The sequence below is a fragment of the Apteryx mantelli genome, chromosome 1 (genome assembly GCF_036417845.1).
Source record: "Apteryx mantelli isolate bAptMan1 chromosome 1, bAptMan1.hap1, whole genome shotgun sequence".
In the NCBI taxonomy this organism is placed as follows: Eukaryota; Metazoa; Chordata; class Aves; order Apterygiformes; family Apterygidae; genus Apteryx; species Apteryx mantelli.
In genome coordinates, this window is record NC_089978.1 from 26,627,300 (window position 1) to 26,646,968 (window position 19,669).

At 39.9% G+C, this 19,669-nt stretch overlaps 1 protein-coding gene across 3 annotated transcripts in view; it reads left to right on the top strand.

Moving 5' to 3' along the window:
• The first annotated feature begins 13,239 nt into the window (after positions 1 to 13,239).
• PDS5B (PDS5 cohesin associated factor B) overlaps positions 13,240 to 19,669 on the top strand; it is a 111,082-nt gene continuing 104,652 nt past the window's right edge. For all 3 annotated transcript variants that reach the window (XM_067291137.1, XM_067291145.1, XM_067291140.1), the window contains exon 1: positions 13,240 to 13,328. The gene's annotated coding sequence lies outside the window, so the exon portion shown is untranslated. The remainder of the gene's footprint in view (positions 13,329 to 19,669) is intronic.

Below are 19,669 nucleotides of genomic sequence, written 5' to 3' on the forward strand. Positions count from 1 at the left end.
GGGAGGGGACCGTGGGCAACCTTTCGCTCTCAAAATGGCGCCACCTCCCTCGGCCCCTTCGCCCCCGCCGCTCCCAGTTGTTATGGGGCTTGTAGTTCCGCCATGCCGGGACTCGGACTACAACTCCCAGAATCCCTCGGGGTGGGGTGGAGGCGCGGGAGTCGAAGCCGTCACTTAGCGTGCGGCCGTTGGGGGTGGGGAGGATGTGTTAAGGCCGTTGGGGGTGGGGGGGGGGAGGCTGTGTTACCGATAGGCCGCGAGCAGGAGGTTAAGCGCTTGCGGCGCTCGGTTACACCTTATTCAGTAAAATAAACTTTTTTTCTTTAAATAAGTATTAAAACATTTCCTATTTTGGTGAAAGAAAAATTCTCAGGTACTGAAAACATAGGGCACAAGCTTCATTCAGCAGCATTTTTTTCAAGTTTCTTTTTATCTTGTTTTTCCACTCTCCAGCTCAGCCCCTCTGCTGTACTCACATCATATTTCAACTGCCATTACGGTCTGCCTTCACAAAATTGTTTGATACTGGTTATTTTAAATAATAAACTATGCAGGCATATTCTGCCAAGAAAATAGGCCTGTCAATGTTAATTTGAATATATTATTTTCTTGTCTTTAACCAATTAAATCTTTTCCCCTAGTGGTTTGCATGTATGCCTGTGCTAGATTAATTTAGGCTATTGTGTTACTTAAACCATTTTCTTCTGTAGAGTTTTGAGGATCATTTGAGGAACACTTATTTTACTCTAAGTGGTATTCTGATTTTTGTGTTGATATTAATTTTTTTCTTACTTCAAAGTGCACTTCTTGAGGCTTTCATGAAAGAACTGATTTTTATGATCATAGTCTCCTGACAGACTTCCTGTGACATTTTTAGATTTTTCTTGAATAAACTGTCAAATGGTGGTGAAAAACACAACAATGCCATGATAATGCTGTGACTTACTGCTCCCCAGGTGCACAAATGTGCAAGAATTCTTTAAAGCTTTTTAGCCTTAATTTAAAAAAAGCCTCACTGTGGAAATTTACTGCTTTTCTGCATTATGCTGCATGCTATTAAGACACAATAACAAAGAAATATTTTAGCAGCATTTATAAAGTTATGAGAGGACTATCTCCAATGTAAGAGCTGTCCCTGCTTCCCAGACATATATCATACTTCTTTCATGAACTTGCAGGTTTTCCCTGCAGCATATACACTGTGTATTTTTCATGATGTGTTTGCCTTGTTTTTCAAATCTTACAGGACTATGCAATGCAAAACACATTTTCCTAAGACAGTCTCTTAACAGTAGTTTTCCAGTTTTATATTAGTGCACACAAGAGACATTTTAAGTGATGTGCCCATTCTAAATATCTGTAACATTACATTTTCAGATTATCTGAATAAAATATTAATTTTTGAAATGGTTGTATTTGTCAGGGATAAAGTCTCTGGAATTAGTTTATTTGCTATACATGGTAAAAACAAAATATTGGTAAATCCATGCCAGGCATTCCTTTCAGTTACCCCTGTGCCAGGTAATAGGCTTGTTTTGTTAGAAGGTGTGGATGCATCTTTGATAGCATTTTAATTTAGATCAGAAGTGAGCTTTTGAAGTGAATCTCCTGAATCTTCCCACTTAACCATGCTTGGTTTGCACTGCAGAGCAGTCTCACAGTCCTGGGTCCCTTGCAGGGGAATGAATTCAGAAGATGCACTGACAGGGTGCACTTCAGCTGCTAATGCTAATGGGTGTTCAATCATGGGACCAGATTAATGCTGGTCTGATTTAAAAACCCTTGAAATGTGTAACATGAGTGTCACAATCTTAGCATCAAAGGCTTCTCCGTATTGATTTGCTCCTATGGCACTGCACTAGTTACTGATGTAGACATTGCCTGCATCACAACCAGACCTGAGAAATGTGTGTGCAGCTTCTTCTAAGGAGCAAGGATGGCATGATCCTTTCACTCCCTTCCAGACAGGAGAAACAAGGTGTGACTTCCCCTGGGAAACAGGAACAATCCTGTGTTTAGACATGGCCCTTCCTGAGCCTTTAGGGCCTGTCATTTGTACCATATTTTGGAGTCCACAGTCAAAGAGACAATTTCTAAAACAAGTTTGAAGTAAAGAGAAATTCAGAATAATAAACTGGTCATTTCTACCATGAGGATTTCTTTCAGGAAGGAAAATAGGGATTGTCGTAAAGAATTTACCTTTGCCACCGAGAAAAATGTAAAGAAGTAAAGAAGCAAGATGTACAAAGGAAAATGTTATTGCAGGGTCATGGAATATTCTTAGCACAGGTATTTTCAGAAATACAAAGGGCTATATCACTTTATTCTTCTTCACTCACTTTTTCATGAGATTATCTAAAAATAATGGGGCTACACATTAATTTTAATGTGTGACAAGATTTTGCAACCAAGCATTCTTGATTTCTTAGAAAACTCTTTTCTAATATAAATACTGTTGATTATTTAACCCTAAGGAAAAAGTTATTTTCCATCCAAAATCATCATTATGTGCTTCTCTACCCAAGCTAAATCACAAAACATCCAGTTTGACCTTTTAGATAGAATAAGAGTGTGCTGCACTTGGACCTTTTGAAACTAGTATCTGGAGATGAAAGCTCTCAAGCACTTCATGTTGTGTATCTAGTAATTGTCTCAGGTGTATTTCATTTGGGGAGTTCTCACAGTACCCATGTATCTAATTAAATGAGCCACATGTTATAATTGACAATACCCTAATGTCAATTTTTTTTTAACCTCAGTGAGTGTAATAAAATATGCTTTCCCTGATGATATTACTACAGCTGGTACAGATCCCATATGGGAAGATGTTGTACCTTTTTCAGACAAAGGTACAAACAATTCCCTTGGAATCTTAAGGCTGCAATAGATAACAAAAGAAGTTCCGTTAGAAATATCGTCAGGAGAAGCTGACAGGTAGGTAAAAGGAGTGTTCAAGGAGCCAAGCATGGTAATGGTGAAAATATTTACAAAGAAGCATTAACAGTTTGTGGGTTTTCTTTGTGTGCAGAAGAGTCTGAAGGTTTTTTTATAATTTCATTTTTTTAAAAATATTTATAAATTTGTTTAGGACTCTATCATTCACTATTTATAATGTTTACTGTATGTTACCCAAATCAGGCTTCCAGTAGCATATGAAACTCGTCCATGGTTTTGGTGGAAACCTTTGTAGAAGTAAAAACATAAGGAGTGCAGTAGTATTTTTACCTTGGTAAAAAATTACAGAAATTTGTTGTGTTCCTTGGCATTTATGCTATCCCCTTAGTATTGATGGATGAAATGTTGGCTTTATACGATCTAAGAAAAGAGTGAAAGGAAATTTTTTCAGTTTATATAATCAGATTTTGATTCAGTTCTGGGACCTTGTAGGCTGCATTGATTGGAACATTATAGATAGCATCATAATTGGTATGCATAAAGGAAGTGAATAGAGATATGTGAAAAAATAGTTCTGACGTTATGTAACTGGAACGTTTGATTTTGCAAATGTAGCATTTTGTCAAAGTAGTTTTTGTATTTAATTGCCTCATGTAAAAAGGGAAGAATACAGCTCTCCATTTTGGAGGCTCATCCTGATTTCTATATGGTTTATCAGTACAGATGAAGCTTTAGATCCATGGCACAGACCTCTGGTACATGCACTAATGTAAGTAGTTGCACTAACAGACCGCTCTTCTCTGCGCAAGCCCAACTGCAGATTCTGTAGAAGCGCATGCCCCAAGGTGCAAGTTCATATTACAACTAAACCACACTAGCAGCTAAACTGTCAGAGGGGTGCTCCTGCTCCTCCCTTTTCACGCAAACGCATTGCTAGCTGCTGCCCTGCCTCCTCCCCTGTACAAATTTCTGTTCCTGTTTGCGCCCAGAGTGAGCCCAGGCTCCTGCAGTGGCTTGTCACTGGTGGGCCAAGGCCAGGTCAATGCGAGGGAAGTGGTAGGGACGTGTAGCTGGGGAGGGTGCAGGGGATGGTACCCCTCCTTTCAGCAGCATTCAACAGTTGGATCAGTTTAACTCTCTCACCTCCCCCTAATGGTTACCAACCAACATGATGCTACGCCACATGTTGCTATACCCACATCTCCTCGCAATTGTTACGCTCCGGTGTTTCCTCTGCTAGTGCAGGTCTGTTCTGGGCCTCTGCTGCTCCTTTTCAGTATGATTTTTGTTTTCTGCCTTGTTCCCATTATTCCTTTACACCCCATAGTCACATTATCACTTCCAAGTATTTCTAATGCCCTTCTTTTTTCCCCCTTCCTTCCCTTTCCATTTGATTCAGGGTATTTTATTCCTTCTGCTACTTATCACTTTCCCCTTTTTTGTAAAAGATTAATGTGCTGACTTTATCCTCTCTTGTAAGTCTGGAACACAGTGTCACAGTGGCATTCAGCTGCTGAGGAGAAACTGCAGAAAAAATCTCAGCTTCTCAAGTCTCAGATGGAATCTGTCTACACAGGTGGAGTGTAGGACCAAATTTTCTCAGTGCAAATAAATCTAGGGAGAAATACTGCAATGGACACCTTTAATTCTCTGCAGAGAACATGTATTATAATCAAGCTTGGGTAAACTGCAGTGGCAGCAAGAAGAGGAAAATTCTTCAGACTTGTCAAATTGCTATTTCATAACAGAGGGAGTACTGAGTATTTTGAGTAAAATTTACTTTCTTTTTTTTTTCGTAAAAGGAAAGATTTTCCTTGAATTTGTTTCTAGAAATGTTTTAGATAAAACTTCCCAAAATAATTCAGCGTGAAGGAGGTACCTGGCATGAAAAATATTAACCTAAAAAAAAAAATTGGCAAAGCAATAAATGCCTAGAACCTGCCTTACAATAGAAAAGATTAGGAAATAATAAGATAGGCAGAACCATCAGACTCCATCTATAATAATAAAGAAAAAAATCAAGATAAATACCCAGCAAGCACTACTTAAGATTACTTTTTACAATTAACGGTTATTGCAGAATGATAGTTCAGTCATTTAGATCTTGTGCCATGATCTTGTAGTCAGACTTGATGTCACAGAGGACTTCTTTTTCTCCTCGTGACTCTCTTGAGGCTCTTTAAGTTCTTTTTAATAAGACATATATCTGCGTTCAGTAGGACTACTCAGATATTTATTCAATCATGCCTGTTTCTAAAGGATGATCACCTTGGGTCTTAGTTTGTCTTGCCCCCCTGTACTTTGCTACATCTTGTTGGAAAAAGTGCTTCAGGAGGATTTAGGAAATACTGTGGTATGATTTTTTTTTTTTTTAATTTAAATCAGAACTTAATGTTCGCCAGAATTTTTCCTAAGATAATGGTTTAAGAGAAGAGCTGGCTTAGTCAGCCAACTGGGAGTATTGCTTGTCAAAAATGTTTGGAAACCTATATATATGTTTAAAAACTATACTGATATGTAAATGCCAGATCAACATTTCAATTATAAAAATCCAGTAACAGTTTTGGTGAAAGTCCAGGTACTGCTTAGTCTGCAAGCACATCTGTAAATAGCAGCTCAAATTTAAATAAAAACTGAAAAGAGTGAGTGTACTGGCTTCAGTAGACTTAAATTCAATGGGGCATTAAAAGAAGTAGCTCTAAATAGAGAGCAGACAACGGAATGATAAAAGGAAAAAGTGTGAATAGAAGAGAGAGAGCATCAGAGCAACTGAAAATACCCAGCATTTTATACAGCAGGATACATTTAAGTATTGGATTCTAATATACTAATCACTCTTTAAATGGGAGGAAAAGAAATGATGAAATAATAAAGAGACTTAGTGCAACATGGGTAATTATGACAATGTTGACATCCTCACTGTTTTGTAGAATACTTGCTTATTTTTGTTACCTGAAATTACTTTTATATGAGTATTTGAAGTTTAACAACTGAGATTCTCACCTTGCAGATGCAACTGATGATAAATCAGTTAAATATTTTGCCAATTTTGTCATACTAACAGCATTGCTGAAGAGTATTTAGGTTATGTACTCTCCTCTCCCACATTCCATCCTACATCTCAATTAAGGATGGAAAACATTTAAATCAATTAAAGGTAACTCAAAGGAGAAACTAATTTAATTCACTGAAAAACTGAGCTAATCACCAGGGAAAGAAAGGCTGCTTGCACAGACTCCCAAAATACTAATTCTCTCCTGTCACATCTGTCAGCAAGGCATTAAGGGAAGAATAATTTTTTCCTGACTATTATAGCTTTTTAGATACTGGCTGCCATGACTTATGTTAGTGTTAAGTTGTAGGCATGCATAGTGCAAATAGCTGGAGTGGTCAGTGGGCTACCCTGGTAATTACCTCAAGAGATGGTGGCAGGAAGATTCCATGACAAAAACAGTTGTGAAGCCAGACTCAAATGAAAAAAACAAATCCCCCAAACAACCCCCTGTGGTATTAGAAACCTTAAAGTAAAGGTTTGTGGATTAGTGTTCTCTAACTAACTATTTCTGTCAGACAGCAAGATAATTAGATTTGTATAGCTATATTGTAGAAGGTGCACTGGCTGGTACCAAACTGAAGCACAATCAATTTCCTACTGCACTGAAGAGACAGATCCTGTTTCAGAACATTAACAATCCTAATGATATTTTTTGAGTCCTCTGTTACTGTAACATGAAACAATTTTTTTTTTTTGTTCTCTTCCCATACCTGTCTCCAAAGGCTCTGATCCTCTGATGTGCTTTAGAATCCCATCTGAAGAAGGTCAGAGATAAGACAGATTTACAGCTTCTGATTTGAGGAGGCAGGTTTTGGGAAGGAGGACTAGTTTTTATTTTAATAGAAAAAGCTTCTTTTACTAGATCATTCAATCTTACAACAACTACTACCCTGCTGTAGATGTTAACTCCTGTTATATTAAGAGAGTAGGTAGAGTATAGTAGGTAGAGAGAAGCTTCCTCCTTGTCCTCACCCTGAAAAGTAACATAATATCATCTTTTCTAGTAATTCCTGTATTTTTTCATGAGCTCTCATATGCTACTTACTGACTCTTTTCCTTTTATTAAAAAACAACCACAAGACAGACACAGATAGATATTTTCAGTAGAGTCAGACCAGTTAGCACTAATATTTATGTGGTGCTTATTGAACTTCAGAATTAATACTGTACACATAATAAAGTTAGTAGCTTCTGAGCATCACAGTCTTATTCAGCTTTTTGACTCTTCTTTACAGGAAGACAGTGTTGGAAACAGGACTTGCAGACACAACAAGAGTCTAGCAATTCCATTCACTTTAGGTCCTGGTTTGCATGTGGCTTCCTTGCAAATTACTTTAAAGAAATAAAATATACTAAAACTATAAGTAAAATGCAGTACCTAAAACCATTTCAGTCATTTAGTTCAAGATCCAACACCAATGAATAAGTCACTTTTTTCTGTCTCTGAGACAAATCACTACACCTGCAAGTAGAAGATGTATGTAGGCACTATCTCCCTCTCCTAATTGACAAAAACCCTATTGGTGTGAAGGGCTTAGTAAATAAATGACATTTGAATTCTTTTTCTAGTAAAATAGTTTTGATTAAATGGTTCAAGTAAGCATCAAAATTAAAAGAGAAACAAACAAAAGGGAAAGGTGACTATATCTTTGCTGGAAACAAATGTATCATTTTCATAAGCCTGCTACATTCAGAAAGGGAAGTTGGATAAGCGAGGTGAAAAATGGATACAAAGATCATTGATTTCTTACATTTTTGATAAGTTTATTTTTAAATTTATGTTCTGCTTTTATTTTCTCTAACCTATTGATAAAGGAAAACAAAAGGTACTCTAGGATTCAGTTAAGTGACTTTGATTTCTTTTAGGTAACTCTTGTAATGTTAGAAAAGTAACTTGTAATTTGGCTTCAAATCATAGACACATCAATTGGTTTCTGTAGCATTTGATTTTTTTGTTATTTGTGCTGGTCCTTTCTCTGACTTGGTGATGACTGTATGGAGGGATTTGCTCAACGGTTGTTCTGAAGCCGCGTAATATTAGTCTATGGTCAGCCAGACTGACATAACAACTTAAAAGTTATTGCTATCAAAAGCAGGAGGTGTTGCGTGGTTCCTTTGTTCTTCCTTGTGTTAGTTCACCCTCCTGTGAGCTGACTGAGCTTGAGAATTTTATGATCTGGCTAAGCTAAAGTATCTGTTTCCCCTGAAAAGAAAGAGATTTTACTCTATCCAGTCACTTCATTCCCTAGCTCTTCCTGGGAAGGGTGTTGTTAGGCAATTTTAATATTTAGCTATGGTGAATCAGTAGGGACTGCTGAGGTCTACAACGTTGAAATATTCTAGGACCCAGCTTCCTTCCCAGCATTCTTTCATACCACAGTGGGATACTCCCATGGTTTGAAAGTCTATGTCATTTCTCACCTGTCAACTTTTTTCCCAAGCTTCCTATCTGTTCAGTCCTGTGAGGTATATCTTACAGCTCTTATTTAAATAATAGTATGACTGGTGAAGTAAGAATGATTGCATCTATTCTGAAATATCCTAAAGGTTAGGTACTTCTTCATGTACTACCCTGGTTCAAGTCCATAGCTAAAAATAGCACATATGAGACAGATTTCAAAGGCTGTGAGGAAAAAAAAAGTAAAATTATGAGAAGGTAGTGGAAAGAATTACTGTATTTAATATTTTTTTCCTTGTGTTCTATATTGTATCAAAGTGCTGGAGACAGCTAAGATTTATAGAAAAAGCAATAATATATAGTGGAATAAAGACAGCCTGTCCCTTGGATGCTGTTTTTTTCTGTAAAACACTCTTTCTGGAAGTGATTTCAATAAGGAGACTATGGGGTTTGCTGCACTGGAGTTGGGATCTTGTTCTGTGTCAGAGTAGCTTAAAGGACCCAAAGGTAGGTGTGAGAAAAAATGGAATGGCAAAGTTATCACTCTTGGTATTCAGAAGGGGATTTGAGGTGTTAAATTCAGAAGACAAATGAAAGCTCTTGTACACCTGGAGGGACTAAAACGCAAAAGATATATAGAAATTCACACATGCAAATGGCTCAGGGTTACCGTAATAAGGAAGGAGACTCAGTGAAAATGTTTACTCAGTCTTCTGGTGGTGATGTTATCTTGACAGCTGGAGAAAAGTGAGCAGTGCTGTTCCCCAGAGATGTTTGGGTTTTTTTGATTTTGTTTTAAGATGTTGTTTTATTCAGTATATTCATCAATGACCTGGAAAAAGGAGTGCATGTTGAGTGATACTTGAGTGATGTTAAACTCTTTTGGGTAATCAAATGCTGTACCGGTGGCAAGAACTCCAGAAAGCCTCACAAAACTGAATGGGTAAAAAGATGACAGGTAGGCTTTGAGGTAGATTAATGTAAGGTAAAGCACAGTATTATCTGCCAATCCCGGAAATATAAACTCAGAAAAAATCTTGGAGGTGTTGTTGACACTCTGAAATCTTTGGCTCAAAGTGCAGCAGCAGCCAAAAAAGAAAAAAAAATGTTAGGCGTCATCAGAAAGAGTACTGAGACCAAGACAGAGGGCAGCATGCTACTATGGGAAACCTTGATGTAGCTTGATCTTAAGTGAGTACAGTGTGCAGTTCTGGTCTGGAAGGGCACAACAGATTTAAAGAAAAGTATGGAGAAAGATAACTACAATGATCAAGGGGATAGATTGGCTGTCTTACAAGGAGAGCCCAAAGGGGTTAGGAGTCTGACTGTGAGAGGACAAGGCTGAGAGGCATATGATCAGATTTTACAAATCAGGAAGGCACTGGATAAGGTGAATGCAGAACTGTTGTATGAAGAATACTAGAACTAGGCGGCATTTGCTATTCTGGAATCTGCTGCCAAAGGAGGATATGAAAATATACAGTATCAGCAGGTTCAAAAATGGAGTAGACAAATTAATGGGCAACAGATCCATAAAAGGATTCAGAATGGAATAGGCAGGGGTATACCATCTTGTGCAAACCAGAGATGTAACATGCCTATTAACGCAACTGTGGATGCTGGGAGTGTACAATGGACAACAGGAAGTAAATAGTTACTTAACTAGTTACTTAAATAGTATCTCCTTTTGCTATTGCTCTTGTTTTATATAAACGAAAGCATAAATTCAGTCTCCTACTACCTCAAATTATGCAATCAGGTTTCCTGCATTTGGGGAAACTGCAGGGAGCAGCACACTGGAAGTGCAAGGTATGAATCTCACTGGGAAAACTACATTTGGGATCGTGGTGCTGCTGTTGGCTACTGAAAAACAGGCTAGATGGACTATTGGTCTGTCTCAGAAGGGCATTTTCCATGTCAAGGAGGTTCTGTGTGTTTCTCTGGCTAAGGTACAGAGCTGCCCTTCCATTGTACTCTGCTATTTTTACACAATGTTTTTACAGATAAAAAACTGAGATACAGGCACTTCTATGAGGAGAGTACTGTTTTCTAGGATGTTCTTTGGGATGTTCATTGTCCCTTGAACATAGAGATGTGAACAGTATCTTCAAGAAATTCTGTGTAAAATTTTGGGTCTTCATAATCTGGCTTTCTCTGTATGTCATACTGTAAGCAAAACATTAATCATTTTGTGTATATATTGTGAATTTTTCTTAAGATTATACACATTTTTGGTAAGTAACATCATACATTTATCCTTACTTTTGCCTGTATTTCTAGAAGAGGGCAAAACTAGTAAAATGAGTCTGCTTACAGTCATCCAGATGTGACATTTCTGGGTGAGGCGCTGAGTCCACCTTCAGGAACCTGCTCGTACAGATCGCACAGCATAGTTCTTCTTTTCAGGACTGAATCAGAGAGGCACTGGGTACTTGGTCTTCCCTCCCTAAGGTAGAATATAGGTCCCCACACAGCGGCATTAAAACTTCCCAAAGTATTTTCTGAAGAAACTCCTGTGAAACACATCTAAGTCAACAAATGACCGTTGAGACGGCGGTGTTTTGACTCTCCGGTCACAGATGGGGCTGGCGCTCGGGGCAGCGGCGGCTCCATGCTGCCTCCTGCAGCCCCGCGCCGGCGGCGTTGACCGTTGGGCGCCCCCTCAGCGCCCCAGCGGCCGCCCGGGGGCCGCAGCGCGGGCGCCGTGGGGGCGCGCGCCGCTCCTCAAACAGCGGGCAGCGCCGCGCGAGCCGAAGCGGGGTCTCCGCTCGGTGTGAAGCTCAGCAACGGATTTCTTCCCGCAAGGAGAAGCGCTGTCGTGAGGGCTCCCTCGTGAGGGCTAGGAGCGCTATTACCGCTGAGCCGTAGAGAGCCAAACGCCATTAATTCCTCTAGTAAGCATCTTGGGCTGTATGTGTGTGCGTATGTGTTTGCGTGTGTCTATTGTATTTTGACTATCTCAAAATTAAGAGGTGGTGAAGAAAAGGAGGAATACCTCTAAAAAGTTGTCCTCTGAAATCCTAAAGAGCCTAAGTTCTGGCATGAATGAAGGCCAGGCAGTAACTGGGGAGCTGGCCTCTGGTTGTGCTGTTACCAAGGCACTTCACCTTATTTCACTTTCAAATCATTCCTAGGCATCCTGATACGAGACGAAAGTGTTAAGTGCTACTGTAGTCTGTTCCATCAGTAAAAGGGAGCAAAAGATAAACACATTTGCAAATGGAGTATGGCAGCACAATAGTTACTTTCACAATTATACACATGGTTTTGCAACTTCAATAGCTATATGAATATTCAGCTTCTCTACTGTTTTGTACATATCACTATACACATGTGCAAGTGCTCCATAAAAAAAAAAAAAAAATGTTCCATAACTTAAAAGTTGATATCTAGGTAAGCCAGCACAATGGGAGGACTGTGTGGAAAATAGTTCAACTTCCATGAAAAAAATTAGATCCATGACTGCAAGTGCAGGATCCTTCCCAGTAATAATCAGTAATATAAAATTACTAGACAAAATATTTTTCTCTTTTATGCCTGTGCAGTAGTACTTTCATTTTGCAGAAGAGTAGGACAAACACTTCACTCTCAGAAATGTAAACAAGGGTAGTTTTGGGCCTGAAAACTTATTTCTATGTAATAGTTTTTGCATTTTATCCTGATAGGATGGATGTAGATTTGGTTAGAAGATGAGGGTTTTTAACTGAGTTTAAAACTTGAATGAAAGTAAAACAAGCTGTTTTCAATGTGTTAGTGAAAGCTTGAGGAACTTATTTAAAGATTTAAAATATTAGTTATAACATCTTGGCTAACATATGTTTTAAAAAAATGATTGTATCCCACCATAGACAAAACCCTGAGTGTATTTCAGCAGATCTGCTGAGTAGGACTTTCACATTTTTTAAATCATAACACTTTAAACGCATCTATTGTCTTCAGGCATCTCATTCATAAATGTAGCATTTTATCTGTAGCAGTGAGATGAAAATTTTTTCCCAACTTTTCTGTTCATATTTTCCTGTAAGAGTGCCCCCTGAAAGTCTTGCACTCATTGAAGCAAAACCAAAAGGTTTGATGAACAATTGCTACTACTTTTTTTCTGCTTTCTCCACAGTTAAGCATCTTTATTCCTCATTGTTTTATAATAAGTCTTTTATAATTCATGTTGTCTTGGAGAAATATTTATTTAATTAATTTGCATAGCAGAACAGCAAGTAATATACCACAGTTCATCTGTCAACTGATTGCACTGGATTTGGGCCATTTGCTCTATCTCCTGTGCACGGTCTTTGATTTGCGAAACTGTTGGCAGTTTATACTGCTAGGATTGCTGAAGTAAGGTCGCCTGCTCGCCTGGAAGCCTCGTGGTAGTTTTTCTAAGTCTTTTCTCGCTTTAAGCCGTGATTCACAGAGCGGTGTGTAACTACTGAACGTCTTCCGGGGAGGTAGGGTTCGTCGCCGCTTCCCTTGCTGGAAAGTGAGGGCTGTATCGGGCCCCGGGGCACGAGGATGCAAGGCGCGGGGGGGCGGGGGGGGTTGTGGCTGGCTCTCCCCTCGCCTGGGAGCTGTGTTGCGCTCCTCGCCCGCGGCGGCCCGGGCAGCGGGGTCCCCGCGCGGCGCTGGGGCACCGCGGGCCGGCGCGGCGGGGCGTCGTTTCGCGGAGTTTGGCCGCGGGCCGTGTGAGCGGCGGCGGCGGCGGCCCCGGCGCGCGGCCGCACCTCCGCGGCGCCGCGCGGGCCGGCAGGGGGCGCTGCTGCCCCGCTCTGGCCTCGCTCGCTTCCCTCGGCGGTTCCATTGGAGCAGCCGGAGACAAGTTGGCGCCATTTTGAAGCCGACAGGGGGACCGGGGCGAGCTGCGGAAGGGGAGGGGGTTAGAGGCGATTGGCTGCGGCTACGGCGGCAGCTCCTCTCCGAGCCCAGAGCAGCGGCGGCGCGGAGCGGACCCGCCTGGGACCAGCGAGGAGAGGCGGCTGCGGCGGGGTAAGGAGCCCGGCACCTCGGCCACGGTCACCCCCGCCCCGTCCACCACTCCGTTTTCCTTTCTCCCCGGCGGCAGCGGCGGGCGCCAGCTCGGACCGAGCTCCGCGGCCAGCGCTTGAGGAAGAGGAGAAGCGCGGGGGGGAGGAAGGAGCGCTCCCCGTGGCCCGGGAGCCGAGCCCCCTCCCATCCCCCATGCCCCTTCGCGGGGCTGCTCCCCTCCCCCTTTCCCGGGGCCGGCGTCGCAAATTAAATTTGCCGCCCCCCTGGGCGGGCGCGGCGGGGCCCCGCGAGGGGGTGACCTTGGCCGGGGTGTGCTGTGCCCCTCGCTCGGCGCCGGGCCTGGGGTCACCCCTTTCCCCCCCTGCCCGGTGGCCGGGGCGCTCGCGGCTGCCCGGCGGGCGGCGTCGCGCGCTCAGCTCTGGTGGCTCCTGGCGGGCGGGGGGAGGGAGGCTGTTCTCCAGCGCTGGTGCTTGCGGCTCCCGTGGGTGTCCCCTCCCTGCCCCGTGCAGCCGGCCTAGCCCCGCTCGGGCTGCACCCCGGGCTCCCGCCGCCCCGCGCCGCTGCCCGGGCTTGGCCGAGGACCTCCCGCCGGTTTTCGTTCTCTCCCCACTCTGCACTTAGCAGTGATCCTCGGCCGGGAGGACCTCGGTTCGGTGGGTCCCTACTTGCTGCGAGCCCGTTTCTTTCAGGCTGGGCGTTTTTTTCTTTTCTTTTTTTTCTTTTTCTTTGCATCAGGCTCTGTTAGAAAGCACTCGCGAAGGGGCGGGAGGGAGTAGGGGCTGCCTGTTAGATGAAAAACTATGAATTTTACATCTGAATTGCCAGATGGAGGGTGGTTAATTTATAGGTTATGTATTGTTTACGTTGAGAGCCTCTGGTCAGGAATCTAGGTCTGTAACTTCATCCCGCTGCAAATAAATCACTATCTGTTCTTCAAAACAAATCAACAATTAATGATGGTGAACAATCCTGGAAAATTAAACTGCAGCAGACCAGCTCCTACAGAGCTGGGTTTTGTTGTGCAAGCCTTATTCTGACTTGCATGTTTGACTCGTGAACGGTTGCTTACAGAGAACCGTGATTATTTTGTTAGGCATTCTGTTTTCTGATCTAACGCAACTGCTGAAGTGTTTTCATGTTGGTCTTTGTTTTGTGTTTGATGGGTAAGTGCTTTAGCTGTAATTGACTTCTCTTTGCTGGCAATGGCATAGATGGAATGTTTAAAAATTGAGTGGCTGTATAGTTAAAAATGGGTATCAAATCCCATGTTTTAGGAGGGAGGTAAGATGATGTGCATTCCTTCAGGTTTTTTCCTTCCAAACCAGTGGAATTATTCTGCTTTTAGCTGATAGAGATTCTCCTCAGCACATCCTGTATGTAATATAGATATGCTGTAAATATTGTATGTGCTTGTACAAAGTAATACCTCAAAAAGACATGAAACAGCTGAATTTACCTTATGCTCAGACTACTCTAAAAGAAAACTGAGAGTGACAGACAATCAGATAAAGATAGTTTAACTGAGGTGTGTGTATCATGTTCATCACCTACATCTGAAAGTGCGCACTAGTGGAGAAAGTAGTTTAGTGCTTGCGTGACATCTTGTGTTTGTGTTTGAAGTAAGGCTGTACTTTGTTATGGTGAGGGTGTGTTTTGGTTTTTGGCTTTTTTTAGTTCTTATTGTACAACTATAATTGCCTATGTGTCTCTTGCATTCGCTTTACTACTTATTGGACAGACTGGATAACTGTTTCAGCGAAAACTAAACTACAATTTAAGTAAATCAAACTCAAATGGAAAAACATACATATGTAACATTTGTATGCTAAAATCTTTTTATCTTGTTTGCCATGTAAATACTGCTTTTTGAATGTGTCTAGCAAGCTTACTTAGATTTAAATTGAGCAAGTCAGCTAAATCATTATTAAGCTGTAATTAAAAATAAAAGAAACACCAGTAGTTGATAGCATTTGGAAAGAGTACAGTAAAAAAATATGGACATGACCTCGGGCATTATCCATTTTTGGCTGTAGAACAGGAGGCTATGCTACCTTCCATAGATCAAAAGAGGTGCTTTTTCTGTTGGGATACATCGCTCTATCAGGATCTTGGGTTATGTTTTTTCTTTATTCTCTCTGGTTCTTTCTTCATTCACATAATTTGGGTTCATGCAGAAGAGTAAAAGGTTGTATGGTCATGTAGGAGTCATTTAGTAATGGATCATCATTTATAGGTTTTTGGAGTAAATGTTTTCTTTAAGGCTAAGTTTGGAAGAGATGATACAGGCTACTTGTTGCACAAGGAGAATTTTCAGGGGAGCAGGGTATAAGAAAACGTGAAGATGAATGATAAAAATGTGTCAAGTAGGAAATGGAGGAAAGGATTGAAAATGGTAGGGAAAAATAACAAGTTCTAATGTCCCTTTCCCCATCCTTCTTTAGTATTATTTAGCCCAAATGCATACCTTCTGCTTTCTTGATATAGTTTTTTTTTTTTTTTTCTTCTCTCTCTCTCTCTGTCTCTGTCTCTCTCTCTCTCTCTCTCTTCAGGAGGCTTCCTTATTAGAACAAAAAGGTAGATCTGGTGTCTGGTACTGACAAGTGGTAAGATTGTGTATCGTACTTCTTTCAATAAGTTTCTAAAGTAGTGGTGTTTGTACCCTGAACACAGAATCTCACTATTGTAACCTGAAATAAACTTTGGAGAGACTGAGAGAACCTTGAAGGCTTTCAGTCAGTTTTGGAACTAGCTGGTAAGGAAACACTGAGGAAACTCATTGCTTTTTTTTTTTTTTTTTTAAAGGGTGTTAGGCAATGTGATCATCCTGGGTGGGAAAGTATTCATGTTGATTTACCCTGATTTGTAGTATCATCTGGACTATATTGGAACAGCTTTGAAGATCCTGGAAGGAATCGTGTGCAGACTTTGAAGAATTGCAAAATATATGCTTTAAAAAAACTCTTCCTCAGAGGCTGAATATCTAAAATTAAAACTGTGCGTGTATTTTGATAATAACATACCAGTTGCTCTTCCATTGGTGAGGTTTTTTAGTTGAATGTAGCTGCTTAAAAATTTGATTCTTTTCTGTTTAGTTTTGATATTTATCAGAATATATTCTTCACGTAGAGTATATTAATAGAAATACAATGTATGAATGAAAATAAACCTTGTTATTTTAGTAAGTTAGTGGCTTATTCCAAAACCTCTTTGGAACATTTTGGATTCTACAATAAAAATAAAAGTATTTATATGAGTAATTACTGTAATGTGTCTAACTTGAAACAATTCCATGAAATGTGACTAATATTTTAACATTTTGATTTTTAAAAACAAAATAATGCTTCAATAATTTTAAAAGGTTATTTCTATCTGTCCCTACTTCTCTGCCTATATGGCTTTTTAACCATCTCCAAAATGTGAGAAAATATATAGTCCTTGAAGTAGATTCTGAAGATTAAATCCATTATTATTTTGTTCCTATCTATGGAATTTACTCTTTTGCATTCTATTCCAACAATGGAAAACATTCTACAGTATTGTTCTTGTTTTATATTGAGTGATCTTCGGCTCTGTTATTTCAGCTGATGACAACTTTGTTACTAATATGCTGGAAAAGTTAATTTTAAGAAAGGAGAAGCCATACCTCACTGGGAACAGATGGATGTGTTTGTACAAATCATCTTGTGTCTGTCACCATTTATATGGTGGTACCTAACCAGAGATCGGGACCCCATCTGGGGCTTTCTGATTTAGGCCCTGTTCCTTTGGAATTGATTCTAGTCCATCCTAACTCTGTGTACTTTTTATCTGGCTTAATTAGAAATCCTAGTAGATGTTTCTTCTGTCTAAATTAGATGCACCATTTACACGTTTCTTAATGAAAAAAAGAAACAGCAGTCAAAAATGTTATTATCTTAATTGCTCTCATAGTACTGTCACCTAAACTACAGTTTTAAGGAAGACTAGGTTATCATCATTCAGCTAAAGCATAAGTGTTAATCATTTAGAAAGTAACTGTTGAGTGAGGTTTTACAGCTTTTGTGTGAAGATACCCATTGGTTGTCCACAGCTTCTTTCAGAGCAGCCCCTGGTTCTCTCTGAGACATCCCCAGTGTATCCACATTGTAGTTCAATTCAGCATCAAGAATCGGCCTTCTGAAAGTTTTGCATAGAGGGGAAAAAAAACACTTTATTTAAAAAACCAAAAACCTTTAACTGTAATCCACTCTGAGTGTAAGCATATTAGTCATGAGGAAGACTTAAAAAAGTCTACATGGAAACTTTCCTTATGTAAACTTTGATTCACCTTGAATTTGACTATTCACTTCAATTAGTACTGCTTTGCTAGATGGGTGTATGTTTTCAGTGAAGGCAATCAGATCTCTAGGAAGTCTTTGGTAGTGCATCGGTTAGGATTCTGTTCTTGATCATTAACAACTCTTCTTGATTCTGTTTTGTTATGAAAAGTGGGCAGATTACTTTGTGGAAACCTTCTTATTTTTATTATCCTTATGGATTTTTTTTCTACAGATACTTAAAATTTGAAAAAGTTTGTATGTCAGGGGAAAATGTATGGGGATAACAGATGGTTTACTGTTAAATATGATACTTATTTTGTTGTTTGACAGTTCAGTATGAAGCATTGTACATAGTTCAATATGATTTCCTGTGCATGGAAACAAAGTGATGCTACAAAAGATATAGTCTCTTCCTGGTTTTTGGAAATGGAAGAAAGTATAGAAGCTCAGTGATGCATTCTTAATATCTGTGATGGAGTTTTTCAGAGAGATAGCAAACAGGAGATGTTTCCCTTCCATTTGTCCAGTGGAAATTAAGCAGTACATAATTCTGGGAAGCATTTTTGTAATTGAGGGTATTAACAGCTGTGAGATTTGTCTTTGAATGTCTTCCCTGAGTTACAAATGTTGCTTGTAGTTAACTCTCCATCAGGGCTTTCTTACAGTGTTATAAAAGAGTAACTTTATAGTAACTTTTTATTTCTTAATGGGTCATTTCCTCCATCCTCTTGTGTATTACATTAAAAAAAAAAAAGCATTGAAACTACACAAATTGCTAATTCTCTTAAAAATTAGGAAACATTGTTTTAATTCGTTCCATTCCTCCTCCTGTGTATATGTTAGGCTAGTCTTTACTTATAATTTATAGAAAACTTTTTCATCTTGTTTTATTTAGGAATTAGAGCTGCGTATCGAAGATGGTTGTCATAAGCTCCAAAAGCTGGAAAACATGAAATGAGTTGACAGGGAACTGTGGGAAGGAAAATCATATCTTATGATTTGGGTGATTGAATGTCACTTTGAAATACTAGAATTCATTCTTTCTGTCAGTTTATTGTAATGCCAGATAAGTCTGTTTAAACCAACTTTTCATGAGTGCTCATTAATAGTGTGCCGATTTCCTGGGTGACAGGCTTTAGACCCTGACTTCTCTTTTGCATGGCTGAACAGAGACTCTGTTTTCAGACATAGTGTGATAATACGGAGTGCTTTGAAAGTTGTGCCCTACATTTCTCTAATTCTGCAGCCAAAATTGGTGAATGTTTTTTAAACTACAATCTGTTACTCAGGTTAGTCATCTGTGAAATGAGAATAATACCTAATTCGTGGAAACGTGAAAGTAAGTTAATTTTTATGGCATGCTAACATACTATAGTTATGAGTCCTATGTGGAAGCCCAGTAGGAAATCAAGTCTTGTCAGAGCAGGGTTTAAATAGTGTATAACATGGCATGCGCATTAAATGACAAGGAGAAAAATTGAGTAATTACTCCTTAAGTGGACCATGTTCTTAATGTTGAATGAGACAGAAGTCCTGTGGTGGAAAAAAGTGGTGAAGGATCAGGTAAATCAACTCATTTGTATTTATTATATTTGATATTGTATAAGAAATCTTCATTCCGATGTTTCTGAACTCTGAACAACTGTTTTTGCAACTTTACTGTCATTTTAACATACATTGGCTGTTCCTTTTTTTAAGGAAACTTAGGGAACAAATTCATTGTATGAATGTGCTCATGTGAGTCATTAGATTGTAACCTTTAGCTACATGTAGCTACTACTAATTAGATTAATGGAATGCTATTAGTAGCAATAAGTTATTACTCTTTGCTAACCAGCATTAAGTGGGATGAGGTATGAGCACTTTTCAGTGGATTCTTGCAAATATTCGTTATTGGTAGAAGAGTGATGTAATTCACAGAATCACAGAATGGTTGAGGTTGGAAGGGACCTCTGGAGATCATCTAGTCCAACCCCCCTGCTCAAGCAGGGTCACCTAGAGCACATTGCACAGGATCGCATCCAGACGGGTTTTGAATATCTC